The following is a 22,947-nucleotide window of genomic DNA, read 5'->3' on the forward strand; positions in this document are numbered from 1 at the left end:
CATCGCACTCTAAATGATGCGGTCCAAGTGCGCCACCCATCCCTTTGGATGTTTCTGCGTCACATTAAGGACCAGCAAACCCTGGCAGAGGAAAGGCTGGAGATGGCGGAGCGAGGAGATGCTCCCCCAAGGCGGAAGCCCAAGTGGAGGAGGTTGGAGGCCCGTCTCCTGCGGCTCAAGGGTCAACTGGATGCTGGTCACAGAGATTTGGAATCATATTGGAGGGCTGTAAGCCATCACATTTTCAGATAGGCTGAGTAGAGGTTTTAGCCCCTCTTTGTTGAGTAGCCTAATGGGCTAGGACTACTCATTTTGCTTTTTTGAAGAAGAAAAAAGCCTTAACGTTAGGCTAGTTAGGCCTTGGAGATTTTTGTTTTAGACCATGTCTTTTCTGGGGGGCTTCTGCCATAGACCAACCCTTTTTCAGCCAAGCTTTTACTAGAAGCATTTTGTTATTAATAGCCTATTATCAGTGTTACTATTGATAGTATTATGCCTGTAATTGTTATTTGTTATTAGGCCTCTTTTATAATTAGGCTATTATTATTATTATTATTATTAAAGAAGAACATCAAAGGATGTAAGGTAGCACTCATCAAATGGAAAAAAAGACACAATTCTCTATTTTACCATTTCATTGTTTGGCATCAGTCAATAACTTGGCCGGGTGGTCTTCTTCAGAAACCTTAATGACTGATGCCAAACAATAAAATGGTGAAATAGAGGACTGCCTCTGTTATTTTTTTACCATTTGGTGAGTGTTACCTTACATCCTTTGATGTTCGTCTTTGATTCATGTTTTTGGTTTAGCACCTCCACAAGCCTTTAGTTTTTTGAGAAGCACATATTATTATTATTAGGCAATTAGCCTATTGTGTAAGGTAGGCAGCCCCCGTTGATGGATACTTTGTGCTGGTCCTAAATTCCCCAAGTCCTGGTCTAAGTTCTCTGCCTAAAAAGTTCATCATTAAAGACTTTTTGAAAGAAAGTCTGCCAAGTGATTTAATATGGAAAACGAACTGCAAAGTAACAAGAAAGTGGCTGAAGTGTCCAGTGCTGTGCAAATTGAACTCTGAGCGAAGGTGGAAATGGCTAGGTTATACTGGTAGGTGGGCCTACTGCAAGACAAACTTGCGTTGATTGCCGACTGTCCATGCTGAGCCGGAGAGCCAACTAACTAGGCCTACTGCAGTAAATATTGGTAAGAAATAACAATAAAGCAAATTACAGCCTCCCCTAGGCCGAATTTGGATACGCACTCAAGGTGGCCTGCGATATACAACAGCCAACAATGGTAATACGGCCTAATTTAATCAGCGGAGGAATAGATTGTCGTAGCCTACATCTCAGCCATGACCCCAGTTTTTATTATTTTGGACCCGTTAAGGAAATGATTTGCAAAAAGGGTTCTAAGTTCCCCGGTTTGTTCCTCGATTGGCAATAGCGGGGAATACAGGACCCTTTATTTGGAAAAAGGTCCTATGTTCCCCTGGAAACAGCGGGGAATATAGGACCCTTTTTCCAAAAGAGGGTTCTATGTTCCCCGGTGTCTATTACAACGGGGATTATAGGACCTTTTTAGGGGAAAACGGGGAATATGGGACCCTTTTTTTTCGAAAGGGTCCTATGTTCCCCGATCGGGGAACATAGGACCCGGGGAATATAGGACCCGGGGAATATAGGACCCGGGGACTATAGGCACGGCCCCCTTAAATGAAAGCAGTCACTAGGAGGCGATAGTGATGCAACCAAAAAGGACTTCCGCTCAGTGACCACAGTCAAACTGACATTAATATAGTCAAGTTTATGAACAGTACAGTTATGGAAGAGCCTGACAAACACATTCTACATCTGCTTGCAATTACTCTTATTATTAATGACTCTTATTATTACCTGGTACAACTAGTTAGATGCACAGTTATATCGATAGATTTAGCACCCTAGTCCTTGCTAGTAATGATGTAGTCTTTTATTGACAGGTGATTCTGAATGTATTCAAAGGCTTTTATAATGGAAAGCAGCATATGTCTATTCCAGAACATACTTCAGTACAGACTTATATTATAACACGCCATCAGCATGACTTAAACAAGTAGCCTATCAGTGGGGTCGTTTTGTCATCTCAAGTTACACCAGTTTAAACTGAACATGTAACCTAGCCTATAATTTAACGTCCATTTTACCGCTTCAGTCGGCTCCTCTTAAATGTCATTGCTGGCCACTAGAGGGTACTGATGCCCAAACAGTGTGTCGATTTTGTCCCCACGGCGCGTGAGCAACTGCCGACGTGGGCTATGTATGCGTCGCAAAGACCTGAGAAGAACGTTAAGTAGGACATGCTCGCAATTGATGGACACACGGAGGACAACAAATAATGTCAGAGAGGTGAGGACATGCCAAACCTAGCTAGCTATATAGTTAACCTACTTTTACTCATTATACTTTTAGGATATGACTAATCCCTGGAATATAATCGCTGTTTGCTGGTCCCCCGACTTTCTCATTGAACACCATCTTGCTCCACCAACACGCACAGCATAGGTGCGCGGTGGATCTAGGCGGTTTCGTGCTTGTTTACATTTGGGAGCCTGTGCTTCTGATGCCTGCTTCCCTTTTTTTCTAAAAATTTTCGGGGCTCCCTTTACTTTTTGACATTTTCTTGTCCTTGGCTTTCGTTGGCCATCTCTCTGCTGCGCGCTATTTTTGCGTCTAGAATGTTAACGAGCATTAGCTAACTCTCTCCCCGCCTGCCCCCCAATGACTGCTGGAATAGGCTCCAGCATCCCCGCGACCCTGAGAGCAGGATAAGCGTTTCAAATGGATGGATGGATGGATGGATGGATGGATGGGTTGTGATTGGCTAGTGAGCACAGTCCCGGAACCTGCATGTAGCACGCTCTCATGCGCACCCGACTGAAAGACACACAGGGCCTGTCATGGATTTGTTGACGGTCCATCAGCCCACGATTCGGCGGCCCATCGGGATTTGTCCCGGTATGCCCGATTGCCAGTACACCACTGATTCCACAGACCGCATGTTGCTCAAAAAAGGTTAAACAGAAAGATGACATGAAGCCTCTGTCACTGTAAGAAAATTCCCGTGTACCGTACTGCCCAAATTGAACGAAAATAGTGTGGCGAATTCTACTAGAGCGTTCCTGCTCCAAATTCATTTACATATTACCCACAATGCAACGGAAGTGTCGATGTTTTGGTTACGTTGTGGGATATTGAACATGTTAAAAACGGACATATCTGTTACAGATAGCGGTGATGTGGTGGAAGGTAATGGGGACGTTATGAGAGAAGTTGTATTAGACAACATACTATTTCCCACCATGAGGGTAAAGAGTAGGCAAATAGATAACATCGCTTCAGTGGCCAAATAAGTGCTTAGGCCATAGGTCTCCCGCTGGACGTTAATTTTGTGGCCCCCTACTTGACATCAAAGTTTAGTGTTGGTGCGGCCCGCGCTTGCCCTGGGCTTTTATTTTTCACTTATGAGCTACCATAGCGCAGGCTCATGACAGCTTCCGGTGTCGCGTTTGTTGTCAAGTCATGGTGCGTTCCCGATACGTTGGAAGTTGTTAATTGGAACGACTCGGACTTCAGACTTCCAGTTGAAATGTCCAACTAGGAGCTCAGAAAGTCCGACTTCCGAGCACAACTTGAACGCACCATAATGGGCAGCGCGAATTGGCGACGGTTGAAACTTGGTTGAAACTTGATTCCGGAGCGACACCAAGTGGAAGGAAAATATATCCTGTCAGCAAGCCCCAGTTATGTCTTTCTCAAAACCCGCCGTGAAGAGAAAAGTTGGTGACGAGCACAGACAATTTCAAGAAAAGTGGGAGACGGGCGGCATATTTTTTTGTTGAGCACAGAGGCAGCCCGACGTGTCTTATATGCACCGAGAAAGTTACGGTGCACAAGGAATACAACATCAGACGTCATTACTCGACTAGACATGCTGATGATGAGTATACAAAATACCAGGGAGATGAGAGAGAGAAACGGGTCGCCAATCTTAAAACATGTTTACTGAAGCGACAAGATTTCTTCAAGAAAGCTAGCAAAGATAATGATGCAGCAGTCGAAGCTAGCTACGTGGTGAGTGAGATGATTGCTAAGTCGGGAAAGCCATTCAAAGAAGGGGAGTTTGTTAAAACGTGCATGTTACAGGCTGCAAGTATGGTCTGTGCGGAAAAGAAGGGTCAGTTTAGCAACATCAGCCTTTCAGCCAACACAGTGGCAGAGCGCATTTCTGACCTGTCAGGTAACATACAGTGCTGCTTGAAAGTATGTGAACCCCTTGAGCAGTTTAGATTTTTCTGTTGTTTTACCATGATTTTCTTATTCTATCATCACCAGTTTTTATGTATGAAATGCCAGATATATGTTTATCAGTTGCATGTACTTGTTTAGTGGGACTTGTTTAAGTAGCCCAAAAACTACATGAAACATGGAATTAGTGTATGTGCAAAAGTAAGTGAACCCCCAGCTGCATTGGTTAAGTCAAGCAGGTAACAGACTCGGCTGAAACACATTTGGGTGCTTAATTAATCAGTTAAGCAGACCAATGAAATGAGACATCCTTGGGAAAGGGTTTGGCCTGCACTAATTAAAAGAGAGAGGAAACCAACCAAACCACTGTGGTCCCATACAAATCAACAATGCCGAGAGCAAAGGAGATATCCGAGGACATGAAGAAGAGGGTAGTGACAGCTCATCAGTCTGGGGAGGGCTATAAGACCATCTCCAAAAGATTCCAGCTCCATCCATCCACTGTAAGACAATTAATTTACAAATGGAGGGCCTTCAACATGACAGCAACTCTGCCTAAAAGTGAATGCCCATCAAAACTATCACCCAGAAGCACCAGAAAAATAATAAATCAGGTAAAGGCCAACCCACACATCACCTCTAGAGAGTTGCAGACCTCTCTGGTAGCATCTGGGACAAATGTGCATGCGTCTACAATCAGACGAAAATTGAATAGCCATGACATTCATGGGATGGTTGCTAGAAGGAAGACTCTGCTCTCAAAAAAGAACAAAGCTGCCCGTTTCAACTTTGCCAGAGAGCACTTGGACAAACCAGAGGCCTTCTGGAAGTCCATTCTCTGGACAGATGGGTCCAAAATAGAATTATTTGGTCACAATCAAAACCAACATGTTTGGAGAAAAGCCAACGCTGCATATGAAGAAAAGAACCTCCTCCCAACAGTGAAGCATGGTGGTGGAAATGTGAAGGTCTGGGGCTGCTTTTCTGCTTCTGGACCTGGACGACTCCATATTATCCAAGGAACCATGAATTCTCCGGCATATCAACAAATTCTTGACCAGAATCTCCTGCCATCAGTCAGGGAGTTGATGCTGGGACGAAAATGGATTATGCAACAAGACAATGACCCAAAGCATTCCAGCAAAACTACAAAGGAATGGCTTCAGAGAAAGAGGATTCGTACTCTGGATAGGCCCAGTCAAAGTCCGGACCTTAATCCAATTGAAATGTTGTGGCGAGACCTGAAGAAGTTGGTACATACCAGATGTCCCTCCAACCTCTCTCAACTGGCTGAGTTCTGCAAGGAAGAGTGGGCAAAAATCCCCATAAGCAGATGCGAGAGACTGGTTAGTGGTTACAGAAGACGTTTGGTTGAAGTAATGGCTGCAAAAGGAGGAGCCACAAGCTACTAATACAAGGGTTCACATACTTTTGCACATGTTAAATTTTCAGTTTTTGTGAAATAAACCACCTTTGTTGAATTAAATAATGAAAATATATCTCTTTTTGTGTGTGTGTCCATTATTTGGAAGGTGTGCTTTACAAATTGGGATTTGGATGTATGTGTAATAAGCTTATTTTAATGTTTTTTACAAAAACAGTGACCATGTCTGGAGGGTTCACAAACTTTCAAGCAGCACTGTATATGATCAACTGCGTGAGAAAGCCAAACGTTTCTGTGCATACTCAGTCGCTCTTGATGAGAGCACAGACATCATTGACACTGCGCAGCTCGCAATCTATGTCTGTGGTGTTGACGACAGTTTTGAAGTGATGGAGGAGTTGCTCACAGTGATTCCAATGCATGGCCAGACAATCTCTCAGGAGATATTCCGCCAGCTGTGTGATGCCATTGTGGATGCGGGTTTGCCATGGAAGAGGTTTGCTGGAATAACAACCGACGGAGCGCCATCAATGACAGGGAGGAGAAATGGAGTGGTAAACTATTTCACAAAATGGCCAGAGGCATACACCCTCTCAGACCAGGAGGCAGAGACAATCATAGATGCCCTGGTGGAGGGCATGTTCAGCCATTTTGGAGTGCCAGAGACCATACTCAAAATTCCTCCCCTGGTCACCGTGTATGGCATACACAGTGACCAGGGGAGGAATTTTGAGTCCCGGGTGTTTGCCTCCATGTGCGAGCATCTGGCCATACACAAGACCCGCACCACCCCCTTGCAGCCCCAGAGTGATGGCTTGGTGGAAAAATTCCATCACACCTTGGGCCAGTAGCTGGCCATCCTCACTTCGCAGCACCAGCAGGACTGGGATGACCATCTACACTTTGTGCTCATGGCATGTCACTCTGCTGTTCAGGAGACCACATCCTGTATGACTGCCTTTCTCATGCTGGAGAGTGAGCTCCGCATCCCAGCAGAGTTGGCTTTTGGTTGGCCACCAGATCTCCCAGATCCTTCTCCAGGTCCTGAGTACACCAGGAGGCTTCAGGACTGCCTCGGGTCAGCCCACATTTTTGCCCAGGAGCTGCAGCAGAGAGATGGTGTGAGGCAAAAATGGAGCTATGATGTGAATACACAAGAGAGGCACTTTCTGGCTAGGGAGCTGGTCTGGGTCTACAACACTCAGTGGAAGAAAGGCCAGTGCCCTAAGCTCAACGGCCAGTGGGTAGGGTCTTGAAGAGTACTAGAAAGGTTGGGGGAGGTCGTTTACAGGGTGCAGCTGCCGTCCAAGGGGAGGAAAGTGGCACTTTGTAGAGACAGATTGGGCCCTTTCAGAGGGGGGTCTTCCCCACATGCATTGGGGGTGCCGGTACTCCCCCCCAGCCTTTCCCCTCATGGCCTGCTCCCCTGCCATCTTCCCTGTGGCAATGCAGGGGGCTCCAGGGACTGTGTCCCCAGCCTTCTCATCTTTCTCCCTGGCAACCCAGCCCTGGTCCTCGGACTCACAGGGCGGCAGCCACCCACCAAATGACTGAGTCACCCACCTCCTCTTTCTCTGCCCCTCTTCCAGTGCCTGAGTCCCCCCCCCCCCCAGACGGTGCGTCCACAAAGGCAGAGAAAGCCTCCAAGTCACTTCAGAGAGTTTGTTTGAGAAATAGTAGTGAGTCCCTAAGTTTGTAGAGAGGACAAGAATGCACCTTGGGCTCACCGGAAGTGATGGTAGTCTACCCGGCTCTTCCTAGTTCATCTCATCTTCAGCCACTTTTCCGGGGTCGGGCCGCGGTGGCAGCAAGCTAAGTAGGGCACTCCAGACGTCCCTCTCCCCAGGAACGCCCTCCAGCTCCTCCTGGGGGATCCCAAGGCATTCCCAGGCCAGATTGGACATGTAGTCCCTCCAGCAAGTTCTGGGTCTACCCCGGGGTCTCCTCCCAGTTGGCCGTGCCCGGTAATACTTTGAACTCTTCCTGGTTCAAAGAAAAAAAATGTAAATGATGTACTTAGTTTATCAGGGAATCTCGAGAGGAGACTACCCCTTGAGGGCAAGGAACTTACTTTTGGGAGCACTGATTAGAGGAGTCCGTCTATCATCCCCCTGCTCTCTGCTAATCATGGGGATGCATGTTATGTCGGTCAGTGTGTAGGCCTGTGGTTGGTGGAGCGGGGGGCTGACCTGCTGCTTACTTATTGGTTTCGTTGTTGTTCATTTGGGGGGGAAATGACCAGTGTGTTGTTGAGATAATGGCAGTCTGTACACCATGGCTGTGGCCAACAACAGCCGAGAATAAAGATGACATTCGGTTGTAAGTTCTGTAAGTGTGCTCTTTATAGTGGTGAACACTACAAACCATAACACACACCTTCAACATTGCCATACATCCACTTAAAGCTCACTTTGATTTAGCTGTTACTTTAATAGGCAACACCAGGTCTTGTTTTCCGAAGTAACAAGATCAACCACAATGAATATACCAAGTCCAGTTGCACTCGATTCAATTCCTTTGGATAACCATGACCTGGATGAATGAGAACATTCACAGACACCACAATGAATAGACTGATAAATAAAATGTGGCATGAGCTTTATTATTTGTCCATGAGTTTGTGAGTTGAGTTATCGCCACAGAACTACAAAATGATGACATATTCAAAGGCCAGTTATTATCATTAGCATAGCATTAACATATTATTGTTATGTTTATCTATAGTACCAATAGCCATAATAATAGCTTGGTTGCAGTTCTAGTGGAAGATAGATGCAGAAATTAGGACTTCATTTTTGGCTACCACTGTGCACATGTATTTAATTTCACACACGTGATTCTGCACGTATTTGTGTCGGGGAGAGGAAGTACATTTAACACAAGCCTGGTTTGGCTGGATCATCAATAACCCAGGATGAACACCAGTTGTTTTGGGATCAAACCTGTGAGCTGGTAGTAATGGTTTGTTGCCTCTGACCAACCTCTGACTGAATATAATCTAGCAATGACCACATCCCTGTGGAGCTGTGCTACGGTTCAGCCAATAAGATGAGAGGTTGCTGGGTTACTGTTAAGGAGTGTCTGAGACCAGGGTATCCACTTTTGGCTGTGTGGGCAGGACGTCTGTGGGAATCGGGTGTTACAGAACAACTGTTAAAGGAAAAGATTGCTGCAGCTCATTCTTCAGCACATTACAATTTAAACTCACTATTTTTGGCGGTTTGAAAGCCACAAGGAAAATGAAATGACGCACTAGAATATTTGTCAGAGAAACTAGTTTCAGTTTTTCCATTAGATAATGTGAGCCACTTAGGTCTGCCATCTACGTTTCTTTTTCTTTTCTTTTTTTTACGTGAGAAAAACCCTCGAGGTTCTTTCAAAGGTACCTCAAACCGTTGCCATGGTGAGTTGCTCCTACCTGTTTTGTCTTGTTCGCTGTTAAGGACGCTGTCAACTGAACCCAAGAAAACTGAGCTGACGGGGTTTGTCCAGGAGAGGTCACTCTCGACCCAGAATTCACCATGCCATAGACCACGAATACCAGCCTTACCAACAGAAAACTCCCCCACACAAACGCATGCGTGGAGAGAGAAAAAAGAGATAGAGAAGATTTAAAGGGGTGGTGGGGCTCACTACTGAACTTAAAACTAACCAAAAAAGTTGTTCTCTCAATTTCATGTCATTTCCATTTTAGCTCGAACAGCACAATTTGTTCAACCCTGAATAGTTTTGAAAGATTTTTTTCTACAGCTGGTACAAAACAAACAGCCAATGAAAAAACATTCCCTAAAATACCCTCTAGCAACTCTCAATGGAACAATCAATAGGGTTTTTTGATGGGGGATAGTAGTAGGGTGCAGGGGGAATGGAGTAAAGGGTAGTGGTGGCTATGTGTGTGTGTGGGGGGGGGGGGATAGCTCTCCATGTAGATAACATTCAGGCCGGGCTCATGGGGCACGTGTCCTGTGCAGCTGAGCTTGCAGGCCTATGGAGCTATTCTGGGCTGCGGGGAGGCGGGAGGCGGGAGGGGGTATTGGGGGGGGGGGTCTGCTCTGTTATTGTCTCGTTCCTTCTCTCTTTGGAGTCACCTGTGGTCGGAGCGTTGAAGATGAAGAGGTCATGATTGGCTGAGATGAAGATTGGTGACTGATAGCGAGGCACCAGGGGACTGAAATGAGTCAGCAAAGTACTCGTGGCTCCGAAGCAAAGAAACCAAATTTTTTGAGATGTTTCAGGGTTTGATAACGAAGCTGACTTGGTCAGACTCAGTTGATGGTTGGATCAGTAAGGTTCAATCCAAACACAAGATCTCCACCTACAACTACTGTTCAGAATTTGATCCATGGTAGACTAATTATAAACCATTCAACAGACTGGATCCCCTCTCTTTCAGAAATGGTGAAGAATGACTAATACCAAGACTTTGTGACTACATAGAACTTTACCACCCAACTCTCACTTAAGTTTTCCTTAAAGCCCCTCCATCTAACAAGCACTGAATCAGAAGGTTGTGCCACTTTGGGATGTGGGGGGAGAAATGATCACACCACTCAACAGTTCGCCAGTCTTTCAGCTTAGAATATGCTCCTGTGACACTAAATGACATCAGCACACATCTGGAAACTATCTAGCAGCTGGTTTAAATTGCACAACAGCAACGTGCTTAATAGAACAAAAAAATAAAAAGGGCTGTATTTCTGCAATCAGCTTTGCAGCACAAAAAATATTTGACCATATTGAAAAGTAAAAAAGAAATTTGGAATTTCTGCTCTAAAGAGCCACAACAAGGAGGAGGGTTTGTCATGTGTTAATTGGTCCCACCTTTCAAGGAAAATGAAATGACATACTGCTGGCTATCTAAACTTGACTCAGTAACAAAGAGTAGATTATACAGACCACGCTAATACACACAAGAAGAGACATTCACAAAACAACACGTACATGGTGTGGTTGAACGACTGCTGTCTCTACACGTGAACTTGAATGCCCTTTTATAATGTGGCGGGAAGGCCCGTCTCTGCGGTCCTGCTGGAAGCTAGGCTTTAGAGGCTGAGTCACTGGTGACCTCATCTAGCTGCTCCGCAGTAGAGGTTAACGCTGGGTGGTGCCACCCATCCCCACCATGCCCCTCTGGCACTGAAGGAAAAAGACGGACACCAACACATGGGCAAGCACACACATGCACACACTGTCTCTCTCACACACACAAAAAACAGGTATATATATATATATATATATATATACACACACAAGTATGCACACACATACACACAAAAAAACACAAATACATCCAAACACACATGCAAAATAAATGAAACATGCATGCACGCACGCATGCGCACATACACACATATGTGGAGAGCTTACATGAGCACAAAAAGCAAACAGTGAAGCCCACTCACAAATAAACACACGCACACACAAAAACAGGCTCACATACTATGCATAAGCATGTATACTTGAACACCGTACATCATCATACACACAGGCACCCACATTATGCATGCAAAAATTCACATATGCATTCACACACACACACACACACACACACACACACACACACACACACACACACAGAGAGGGATAGTGTGGCCCCTCATGTAACCCCTCTCATTTTGTCATTAGCAGGGCTATTGATCCCTCTCTCATCCTTTCCCTTTGACTCCCACAGACTTAAACAGACACACACATACAAACACAAAATGCATAATTCACACACAGCATTGTCTCTGCTGTGTGTCTAGACTGTAAACATGAAATTTGTCATACACTGCTTCTTGACTAACATAATTAGACTAACACAACTAGTTTGCAGATCTGTTTATAGAACTGTATTCTCACATTTCCCCATTGATACATCAGCTCTCTCAATCTGTTCAGCCCACAGCAAGGCAATAAAACACAATACTGGGCCTTTAAAAAATGTCACTTGGAGATTTCGGGCAAAAACAGGAAGTGTGTTGGATGAAACAGCCACAAACAGACTTGCTTCCTCACAGAAGGTGTGTGTCAAACAGCTGACAACCAACCTTATCGCAAACATGGGTCTCCCCATACGCCAAGCTTTGCTGTCAGGGACATTTGGAAATTCACCGCACATTTCAGTACATGAAGCCATACCATTCTCTGTGCAGACTGCATGGTGTATTTTCTTTTTCCTCTAAATTGTGAGTGCTATTACCTGTCTGTGCGCATGAAAACTACCAAAGTTAAACCCTTTGTGGCTGTTTGGTTTGTAGGTCAGGTAGAAAGAGATCCTCCTACATCATACTCTAACTTCTCCCAGGCCTTATCTAGCACTCAGTTGTATTTCTACAACACAATGTGTCGTTTAATCAGCAGATGTAGGATAGGCTACTTATATGAAATGCCACAAAAAGTCCTTAATTGGCCTTAAGAGGTTTGTTATATTTGTTACCAAGAATAATAATAATAATATACAGGACATAAAACCCCCAAAACAAGGTTCAGATATTGAACATACCCCAAACACGAGTGTCTGCGACCATATCCGAAGCCAGAGGGTGCTCCTTTCCTTACTAGTCGGGAGTCTTTGTTCATCTTCCTTTCAGCTTCTTAATCACACAAGACTCACCACCAGGCTCTGGTATAAGGATCTACTGTATGCGTCAACACCAAGGACGGAAAATTAGCAAGTCTTCCTCCCTCTCCAGACTCCCTGCTGCATCAGTGTCCACTCCATGTGCTTATCCCCAGAGGGGACAGCCAGTGTACAGGAAAGTTTGCCTGATCGTCCAACGTACGAGCTTTGCTAAGGGGTGAAAATAAGAAGTGATGCTAGCAGATAGAAGAGTGATCTGACAAATCCCAAACAGGAAAAACTGTAAAAGAGTGTTTCAGAGTTCTTTTGAAGGCCCAGACAAGTCACAACAAAGCCACAGACACAGCATTTAATCAGTCGTTCCAGAAGGCAGGAGAACGAATGACAACTGCAAAGCCTGAAAACTTACAAAAAATGTGTCAGAATTTCTCCACAGTTACCTCTCACAGGTTTGTTGGCAGGGTTGCTGTTATTGAACATCTTTAAACTATTCCGGGAAGGATCCCCATTGGTGTCCAACACAAACGTTATACAGCAAATGATAAGAGACTGGAAAATTTGGAAAGACTGTCTTGAAGTAAAAGTCTTAAACATCGGCTTTATGACTGTTCACTGTCACTCTGTCAGTCACTCACTGTGTCGGTAGAAAAAGAGGAACTCCAGTATGTCAGACGCTGTTATCGTGAGAGAGGGGAACAGTTTAGTACAGTGTCATAAGACACTGACCTTCCCCCAGCAGTGTGGGAGCTGGTTTAGTCCCAAGAGATGCAGTTGTTGAAGCTGAGGAGGACTCAAGTCTTATAGAGTCATCGTGGAGAAGGGTTGCCTTCAGATAGTGGTATCATCTGCTGCTAGGATGGAAGTAACTCATCAAAGATGGTTTCAGCACAGAAGCAGACGCGTCCTTCAAAGCGATATTCTCAGAAATCCAACGCCCTATCAAAGTAGAGGCAGCAAAATGTAATACTCAGAAAATAGGACCTCTGACTTACACAGAAAATTCTCTCGGCTCTTAATGAGCGACAGCATATCTTGTGGTTTGTCCAGACTCGTCACAGGGAGGTTTGACTTCCTTGCATGACTGGTGGTTGCTTTTGTGCTTGCCTGTACTAGCTTGGCTCAGCCCTCATTGACACGTGAGTTTGAGGGAGCCTCCTGACCCGGCACCCTCCATCTGCTGTCCCTGCAGCTAAATAATAACAGAGGGTGTATTGCCAGCCTCACTGGTGGGTTGGGTGACAAGGGGGATGGGGAGGGGGTAATTTCGATGCACCTCATTGCAACCCCGGCGCGTAAAAACACACCACAAACAGATATCAAGATAGAATATACCATGAGGGTTGGCAGTTGGTAAACTTGCCAAATGTTCATTTAGAAATTCAACCAGGTTGCAGGAAATGCCCGCACAAAATGATAGCATCTGATGCCAAGACAGAAGGCAAATATCAGGAAGTCTGCTACATCAAGACAAGTAGTTGCACAGTTGGGAAACCAGTTAAATTTCACAGTTCAGCTATGATCATCAACGGATTATGTGTGAAAAGTCAGCAACTAAATCTCAACATTTAACAACGCTTCAGCATCTTGGCGGCTTCAACCCATAGATTGTGAGGTGAGACTCATTCCCCATCTGACAGTCACCATCAGCATCCAGGGCTCACCTTTCACCTTCACTGGGGAGAAAGAGGAAGTAAAATCTCCCCAAGTGTGTACAGAACTGTTAAAAGTGGGTCACTGTATGGTTTGAGGAGATCTGTGACCTATTTGATGAATTTGTGCTTTATTTGTTCCCACAATGGAAATAGGATCTTGACCCATTTAAAACTTCCTTGTGTTATTCCCTGTGGTCAGATTTACATGTTTTAATCATGTTCATGCAGTACAGTACTATCTTTTGGAGGTGACTTGTCAGAATATTTGAGCATATAAAAGACAGGTATCCACTAAGAACTTCCTTGATGCAGTCATGACTTTTTTTCCTTTTTTTTTGTTTTTAATTTTTTTACATTGTCTATAATTGAGAGATCATGCTACATTTGAGGAAAGCGTGTATTTAAACCTCACTAGCTTGGCGGTGTTTGGTAGAAATTTTTAAGCCTATAGCAAGAGGGCCAATAGCAGCATAAAAACAGCAAGACCCAACACAGCCACTAACCTAGATGTAATTTGAGTGCAACAAACACAAAAAAGTGCTTCATAGATTCACTTTGTTTAGTTGAAACATGGTGTATAACATGAGCCATGCAATAGATGCATTTATCTAAAGATGATTACATTACAGTACCATGTGTCATACATTTAATTATAAATGGTCTCAGTGGAAGTGGAAAATGACTGAGTTAGTGTCATAATCTACCCACTGAGATACAAAAGACCATATAGGCACTCCTAAAGTGTAACTTCCACATTATGAACAATATGAAGAACTAAATTATCATGGTCGCTGCATTAAGACAGGTGGGTCCATCTATAGATGTGATTAAATCAGAAATGCAATGAAATGGCAGAGCAAAACAGTCGAGAGGGTGAGGGAGACGGAGTGAGAGGGAAAAACAGCGAGATTGCCGTCTGGCTGGTGGGCTCACTGGGGCATAAAGCAACACCCGAACAGGTCCCTTCCATCCACTTTGACTGACTGGGCTTTTGGACACAGTGGAGGGTAGTGGGCTCCGCGGGTGGCAGACACAGAAGCTGTCGATGTCAACATGGGAGGGCTTAAATATTCAAGACACTGACTGAGCCTGGGGCAGTAATCACGGCAGAGGATGACGCTGGTGAAAGGCATGAGTATGCATGAGAACTGTGGAGCCATAGTAGCCATACCATATGGACAGACAGACAGGAAAAGAAAGAGACAGACTATGGTAAGCTATAATACAAGTTATTATGATAAACTGTAATGACTTGATAGATTAATTCTATGTATTCTGCTTTTCTTTGCTATTACTTGTGTAATTGGGTTGGGATGAAGGGGATGGCATCCTCCTGTTAAACAAATTAACAAACACTAACCCTTTGTACAACTGCCATCCATCCCCTTTGGGTTTATGGGGCTATGTGTTTTAGTCAAGGAACGTTGGTGCGTAAAAAGATATCAGTAGCTGTCGTTTCCTTTTAAAGTTTAATGCCAATTGTTGTGCTCTTTCAGTGGCATTCTGTTATTATAGTGATAGAGCATTTAAATTACCTCATTCCCTCGTTACACATGCAGCTCCAGTTTTTAGACTTGTTCATGAAGTCTATGGTATATAATAACATTCTGTAGACACTGTAGTCAATTAATATTGTAATATGAATAACTAATTCTTAACATTTAAAATGATCATGAGCATAGAATTATGAAAAACAGTTACAAAGAAAAGGGAAGTCTGATCAAAGCCAACCTATGAGAGCATTGTGTTTTTTACCCTCAACTAAGTTTTAAATATACGGTGAAAGAGAAATGTTTCATAGTTAAAAATATGTAGGTCTACAGCTTCAATTTAAAAGGTAAATTGTGTGTGTGCTTTTTTAAACCAAACGGTTGTCCTCACCAGTCCCCACCACATCCTCAAATAATTGTTTACAAATCAACCACTGAGCCTCATTGGCTGGTTGTTGCAGCAGGTTCCCCGCTCGGCCCGTTTCCCACCTCTCCATCCTGGAGGAGGGGTGCCTCCTCTGATGCTCTCCCTGAGGCTTCTCCCATCTTTTCCCCTGACAATGTTCTGTGGCACTCTCCCTCATACAAATTTACTTTGGAAGGGGGGTTCCCTAGGGGGTGTTTTACATTGCATAGAATGTAATGTGAGTGGGGAGCCCTCTGGGACTAAATTGTGATTCAGGGCAGATGGGCAAATGGATGGACGGATGGACAGACTGACTCAGAAAAATAAAACGCTGGACTTAAAAATGTCATGTCAAGTGGTTCCGTGCAACAGTGTTAAGTAAAGTCTAATTCCTTGAGCTATATATTAATAAATCTTAGACTGCTTACACGTTACTTAACACATTTGCATGGAACCACTTGATCTAACATTTTTAAGCAAGTCTAACACTTCATTTTTGTGTAGTGAAGATAGCTAGATAGTTAGCTAGCTAGCTAGATGGATGTACGCATCATATCTGCTGATGTGTGTGTGTGAGAGAGAGAGAGAGAGAGAGAGAGAGAGAGAGAGAGAGAGAGAGAGAGAGAGAGAGAGAGAGAGAGAGAAACAGAGACTGTAAAATCTCAGATTATGCCCTGAAATTCTGAGAATAGACATTCTGAGCGAGAGACAGCAGCGGGCAGATAGAATACTTGAAGGGATTCTGCGGTAGTGGGGTGTGGTTTGGCCTCGGCTGCAGGCGGAGGGAGAGGGGGAGTGGATCGCAGGAGAGCCGACGCACGATAGTGACGCTGGTTAATGATCAGCCCCAGGTGCGCCAAATAACAAACTGCTCTTTATGTTCTGCAGTGAGGCTGGGTCCTGGTCGGACGCTGACTGACGAACACAGAGGCGAACACAGCAAATCGAGAGGGGGATGCCTGAAATCCGCTGTGAAGGAAAAGAGGAGGCAGCCCATGCGGTAAAAGAGAGACAAAGACTCTGATAAATAAACAACCTGTGTTAAACCACCTAACCTGTGTCTGTCCCTCCATCTGAACCCACCCCACTGGCAACAGTCTTGCCACTTACAAAATTAACTTCCAAAAGACAAACTATTTTGACAGATATTGGCCCAGATCAACCTGTTAAACTGAATTCTAACATTGTAACTATCTAAATTTGATGAGCAGGGAATGAAAACAAACTACTCTCATTTTCACACATTTTTGTTGAACCCATTTTGAAGAGAGCACAGCTATTGTAGTTCCTATCAATGGTGTTTAACTTTTTAAGGTAAATTTACATGGTATCTGCTACCAAGTATGCCATTCGTCCACAAAAGGGGCACTAAAGGCTGACCTTACTGAGGATTTATCTGGGACTCCTCTAGGGCTACAAATTTGTTGCATGTTGTCCACAGTCATGTGCAAAGGCCAGTTTTCTATGCTGGCCTTGTAGTTGAAAACTTCCTTGGGATGATAAATAGTGTCAAACAAATATCTAATATCTTTCAAACAAAGCCCTCCTCTACTAGTTACACTGAGCAACTAGAAGAGGGGGAGGCTTTGTTTTTGAAAGACAGTGCTATTAGTATTTTTGATATTGTACCGTAAAAGAAAACTGTTATTTTTTAACCCAAGCCCTATTTTCCTACCATTGGGAGTCAACCCGAGTGATGGGTAGCAGAATTCTTTTGATTGATTCAGTATTGGGCAAGCTAGCATTACCTGATTGCTGCAAACCAAGTTGCAATGTAATCCTTCAGGGCAACAGCTCTGCCCAAAACATATTCACTTAAAGAGCTCTTTTTGGCACCAGGCTCAAAACGTTTGAGAGGCATCTGAAAACACCTTTCAATTTTAAAGGAAAATACAAGTAGTCAGTTAGCAAAGTAATGGACTTTTTCACTTTATCTTTTTTGCACTCCTCTCTGTCACGCTTCCGCTGTTGTCTTCCTACAACAACTCACTCCTTGCAGGAATACAGAGTGAGACTTCTGCTCACGGTTAGAAATGGATTGATATCTATATAATTCCATGATTGATATCATGGCTAAGGCTCTTTAAACTCATCTCAATATATTCTGAGCTTATTGGTGCCCAAAATCAGCTCTTTTAGTGGATACTATTTAAGGAGCACTATGGCCCCAGAGGATTACATTGCAACTTGCTTTGCAGCAGTTGGCTGACAAGACCTTGCTCAATACTGAATCAATAAATAAATCTGCTATCCATGGCTCAGTTTTGAAACCCAATGATAGCAAAATTGGGCTTAGATTTAAAAAAAAAAAAAAAGTTTTACCCTAAGTCATTTTAAGTATTTTGTGTGGAGGGGTTGATGCTGACTTTACAGATGTCATGCCTGCAGCGCAAATTTCCCCTTGGTGTGAATAATCTGAATCGAAGGCCTGGGGAGGGGGGGGGATATCAGTGAATCTCTGCGACCAAACGCCCATCACCAGAGCCACCATCTCCATGAGGCTCCAGGCAGCAAGATTCCATCAAAAATGGCTTTTTCATCAGTTGAAAATAAAAATTTGTTTAATCAGTTAAAAAGTGACTGAAAACACAACTTTTTAAACAGATTATCATAGTTTTCAAAAGCACACTAGACCCATCCATGCCTTAATTTACAGACAACTGAAGCTCAGGTAATGATTTGCGTAGAGACAAGATACTGTTTTGCAACAGAACTCTTTACATAGTTTTCCAAACTGTCTCCAGCGTTTATCTAATGCGAACCTGATGATGCACAACCACCCAGCAGAGCCAGACACTCACTTTATCATGTGTGACATTAAAAGTGGAGCCAGTGATAGCAGAGCAGGCTTTCGTGTACTTGTGTTTAATACTTTGCTTCCTGCTGACAAACACTTAGTATTCTGCTCCTTGCTATGGCAGCCAAGCTGAGGGCTTTTCAGTTTCTCTCTCTACATGAGCCCCCGATGAACATGTGCTATGAGGGGACTTTTCAAAAACAGACACACTCTCTAAATCATGCTAAATACTATTAACTACTAGTCTCTAAGCATAATGGCAATATGTCAAAATCTGTATGCCAAAGGATATGATTGTGGAGGGTAGTTACACAGCCTCAAGCAACACAATCAGTTTCTGAACCAGGCACTCCATAATGGATAGCTTGCTGAGATGCTGTCCTTCTCTTCCCAGTTTCCAGTCTCCGAGACATATCTTGACTCTTCTCATAAGTCCATCTTTATCTGTGGTAGTCTCTACAACTCTGGCCAGCCGCCATTCATACCTAGGCAGATCATCAGCTTTCCCAATGACTATATCACCTGTTTGAAGATTTCTCCTTATAGTGTGGCAGTGCTAACTGGTAGCAACGTTAGACAGATATTCTTTTCTCCATCGATTCCAAAACTGTTCTACTAAATATTAAACATGTCGCCACCCCTTACGCACATACATGTCTTCCCTGACGAATTTGCCAGGTGGTGGTAAGGCTCTGACAGAGTTCATGGTGAGCAGATGATTTGAGTTGAGGGGTTCAAGGCTGTTAGGATCATTCAGGTTGTCCACAGTGAGTGGTCAACTGTTTACGATAGCCATAGCTTTGTAGAAGAATGTGCGAAGTGAGGCATCGTCCAGCCTGCCAGAGGAGAGTAACAGAGTGGAACGAAGGACATTTCTCACAGTTCTACATTGGTGTCAGAAGTGGGATGGTGAGACCGTGAGGCTGTTGGAAGCACGTGCACAGAGGCATGAGGGAGTTGGTATGCTGAAGCGCGGGGATGCGCTTCCCAAAGGAGAGGGGGTAGTGTAACGACCACGGATGAGTAGACTCGCAAGCCCTTGCCTAAGGGATCGGACCCTTTAGTCGACTGGTTAATGTAGTTGGCTGTGGTGCAGGAAACCTGGGTTTGTGTCCCAGCTGCGGTGGCGGTTCTCAGCTGCCCCCTGAATTTTTTTTTTGAGGGACAGAACCCCCAATCCTAGTTATGGCTGATTATGTTAGTCAAATTCTTGACCTATTGAACTGCAAATAAAACAGAACCACTAAGTGCAACATTGTAAATGTCAGATGCAACACAATAAACTATACAAACAATGCACTTTTTAAAGGACAGAAGATCATTTAAGACCCTGGTTGACAAAAAACTAGAACATTTGTTCTAGATGAAGATGATTAGATATTGACTGAGGAACATATAACTTACTTACTCCAAGTAATGAAATTAAAAAAAATTGAAAAATTGTGTACAGAAACAGACTGTTCATATACCATTTCACATAGTGGCTTCCATATCACCATACAGCCTGTTTCCAGAGATCAGGATCAGCAGACGGCATTCTAATCCAAATGTTAATTATGAGATGTTCATACAAAAAGATGGTCTGAGTCCTGTTCTTGCTAAACTATGTGACTGTCAGGGACAGCATACAGCCTCTTAAAATAGTTCTCCCCACATTAAAGAAGTCAATATGACAATGACCAACAAAGGCTGAGGGTAACCTGGAGCCAATGGTTGACTGGTTCTCTGGAAATTGTCATTATTTTCCACCATTAACATCCTGTAAAGTGTGAAAGTAAACCAACATGAAATACTAAGAGTTATTATTTATTCACTGCATATTTGTTTCTTTTTGCCTGTGTTGCTATGTTGGCCAAATATACCTTAAAGGAGATTGTGTTATGAGATGTCAGGGGATTTGTCAAGAGATGTATCATATGGGGGAGTCTTCGAGGGGCCTTAAGTCTTGAGTTTCTGTTTGCCTGTGTTTCTATAGGTTAATTGTCTCCATGGGGCTACTCATGTAAGACTATGTTTTGCTGAATGCTACAAAGACACAGAGCTCTTCTCTCCTTTGAGAGACAACTTCCTTTGCAATACATTTGTATACATTTTTTTATCCTCAACCCATCAGTGTTTTGTATGTTATTTCATGAGTGTTTGCAGGCAACTTCCACGACAAAAGCAGAAACGGTGAAACGTGTTACTTTGATTTATAATTACAGTGTGTATATAGCATCAGAACATGAAAGTCTGTGCAGACCAGCTGGCCCCCATCTTCCACACAAATCTTCAACAGATCACTGGGAGCTGTGTGAACCCCCCCCCCCCACACACACACACACACTTCAAACCCTCCACTATCAGGCCCATCATCCTGAGTCTGTGGTCATGAAATCCTTCAAGAGACTGTTGTTGACCCACCTGAAGGATATCACAGGCCCCCTGCAGGACCCCTTGCAGTTTGCCTACCAGGCAAACAGGTCAGTGGATGATGCCGTTAACATGAGACTGCACTACATACTGCAATACCTCCACTCCCCAGGGACATATGCAAGGATCCTGTTTGTGGATTTCAGCTCAGCATTCAAGATTCAAGATCCTTTATTGTTACATCTCATTATACTAGTACAAGAGAGAAAAATTCTTGTGTTTCAGCTCCTCAACACTGCAGCAACAATAGCAATAAAATAACAACGAAACAAGAAAGCAAAAAAGCAGTAATAATAACAAATAGTGTGTGGCGTATGTAAGGTGTTGCCTGTTTGTTGGCTCAGCCTTAATAAATGTGTGTGTGGCCCCACAGGGTGTGTGGCTGCCCAAAGGGGTGTGTGATGCGTCAAGTGCAGCAGCGAGTAGTTGGAGGGAAGGTGCATGTGTTGTTCCAACCTGCTTGCAACCCTCCTGCCTTTAGCTCGCTGCTGCTGGCTAGCCCTTGTGGCAAACAGGGGAGCATCCTAGCGTGTAAGCCTTCTCTTGCCAGTACACAGCCTCTACTTCACCAAGACTCCTGCGAGGCCTCCCCACAGCCACACATGGTAACTGGGGTCTTGCAGCCCCAGGCTAACTTGGCAGGGGATCTCGGATCTCAGAGCAGCAGTGGGCCCCAGAGATATGGTGTGCAGGCCCACCCTGGTGGACATGCCCTTGCACCTGTCAACCACTGCCCTGTTGCCTTGTGGGTGAGTTTGGGAAGACATAAGGCTAAGAGAGCTTACCCCAACAGAAAAGCAAGCTGTGGTGACATGCTTTGAGGCAGTTTCCAAAAAACTGGATTTCCAGCTGCCACCTGTAGTTGTGAGGAGGTGCCGGTCGTCTAAGGGTCCCCCCCTTGTCATCAGGACCATCTCCTCTACAATCAAGTTGGGAGAAGCACACCCCCCCATGCCACTTTAAAAACCATCTCTGCGCAGATATCTTCTTCTGTTTCCTGAGTCCTCAACCTCACAAAGTCTGGCGGCGATGGAGTATCCAGTGACAGGAGCAGGTCTGAATGAGCTGGGAGTTCTTAGTTGGAACTCTGCATGCCAGCGGCACAGGGCAACAGTCGTTAGCAGCTGGGATTGAGTGGCAGCTGTTTCCAGCAGACCCCTGTGCATCTGAGCAGCCCTATTTAGGGACTGCACTGCTCACCCCATTTGGGGAACAGCCTAGAAAAGGTGGCCCAAAAATTGCCCACTCAACACTGTGCCTCGGCAGGAAACTGCACCTGCCGGGCCATTCCACTACGCGGTCGAAATACTCCCACCAGAAGCCCTACAAAACACTCTGTCGGCAGTTGGCAGTTGACAGTTGACAGTACAAAACTCCTGTATGCAGTTGACTGAACTGATCATCAACACCTAAAGACAGAGGTAATCTGTCAGATGAGTGCCAGCCTCCCAAGCCACCCAACAACCTTCCCAGCAGAAGGGCAACAGCTGGCCACTGTTCCTGCCTTCAAATATCTGGGAAGCATACTACCTGACACCTGCACAATAGATGATGAAATCCAGCACTGCCTCAAACAAGCCTCAACATCTTTTGGTTGTCTAAGGAGAAAGGTTTTCCAGAACAGCAACCTCAGTCTCCACACCAAAGTGCTTGTTTACAGAGCAGTGTGCATCTCCACAGTACTCTACGGCTGTGAGGCATTAACCATCTACAGCCAGCATCTCAGAAGCCTGGAGGCCTTCCATGTGAGATGTCTCCAGAGGATCTTCAGCATTACTTGGGAGGACAGAGTGCCACACACAGAGGTGTTGGAATGGGCAAGCAGTTGCAGCATGGAGTCTACCCTAAACCACCATCAACTCAGGTGGCTTGGGCATGTCATTCGCATGCCCAGCCAACGACTCCCACGTAAAGTCCTCTACGGCCAACTATGCCTTGGTCAACGCACTGCTGGTGGGCA

General features: G+C 44.5%; 1 protein-coding gene across 2 annotated transcripts in view; it reads right to left on the reverse strand.

Moving 5' to 3' along the window:
- LOC130110520 (cAMP-specific 3',5'-cyclic phosphodiesterase 4D-like) overlaps positions 1 to 22,947 on the reverse strand; it is a 119,642-nt gene that overhangs the window by 92,457 nt on the left and 4,238 nt on the right. Inside the window, exon 1 of one of the 2 annotated variants that reach the window (XM_056277649.1) lies at positions 12,153 to 12,215. The exons of the other annotated variant lie outside the window; for it this stretch is intronic. The gene's annotated coding sequence lies outside the window, so the exon portion shown is untranslated. Of the gene's footprint in view, positions 1 to 12,152; positions 12,216 to 22,947 lie in introns of those variants that run through there. 2 annotated transcript variants of the gene reach the window in all.

This window comes from Lampris incognitus, chromosome 3 (genome assembly GCF_029633865.1).
Source record: "Lampris incognitus isolate fLamInc1 chromosome 3, fLamInc1.hap2, whole genome shotgun sequence".
NCBI lineage: Eukaryota > Metazoa > Chordata > Actinopteri > Lampriformes > Lampridae > Lampris > Lampris incognitus.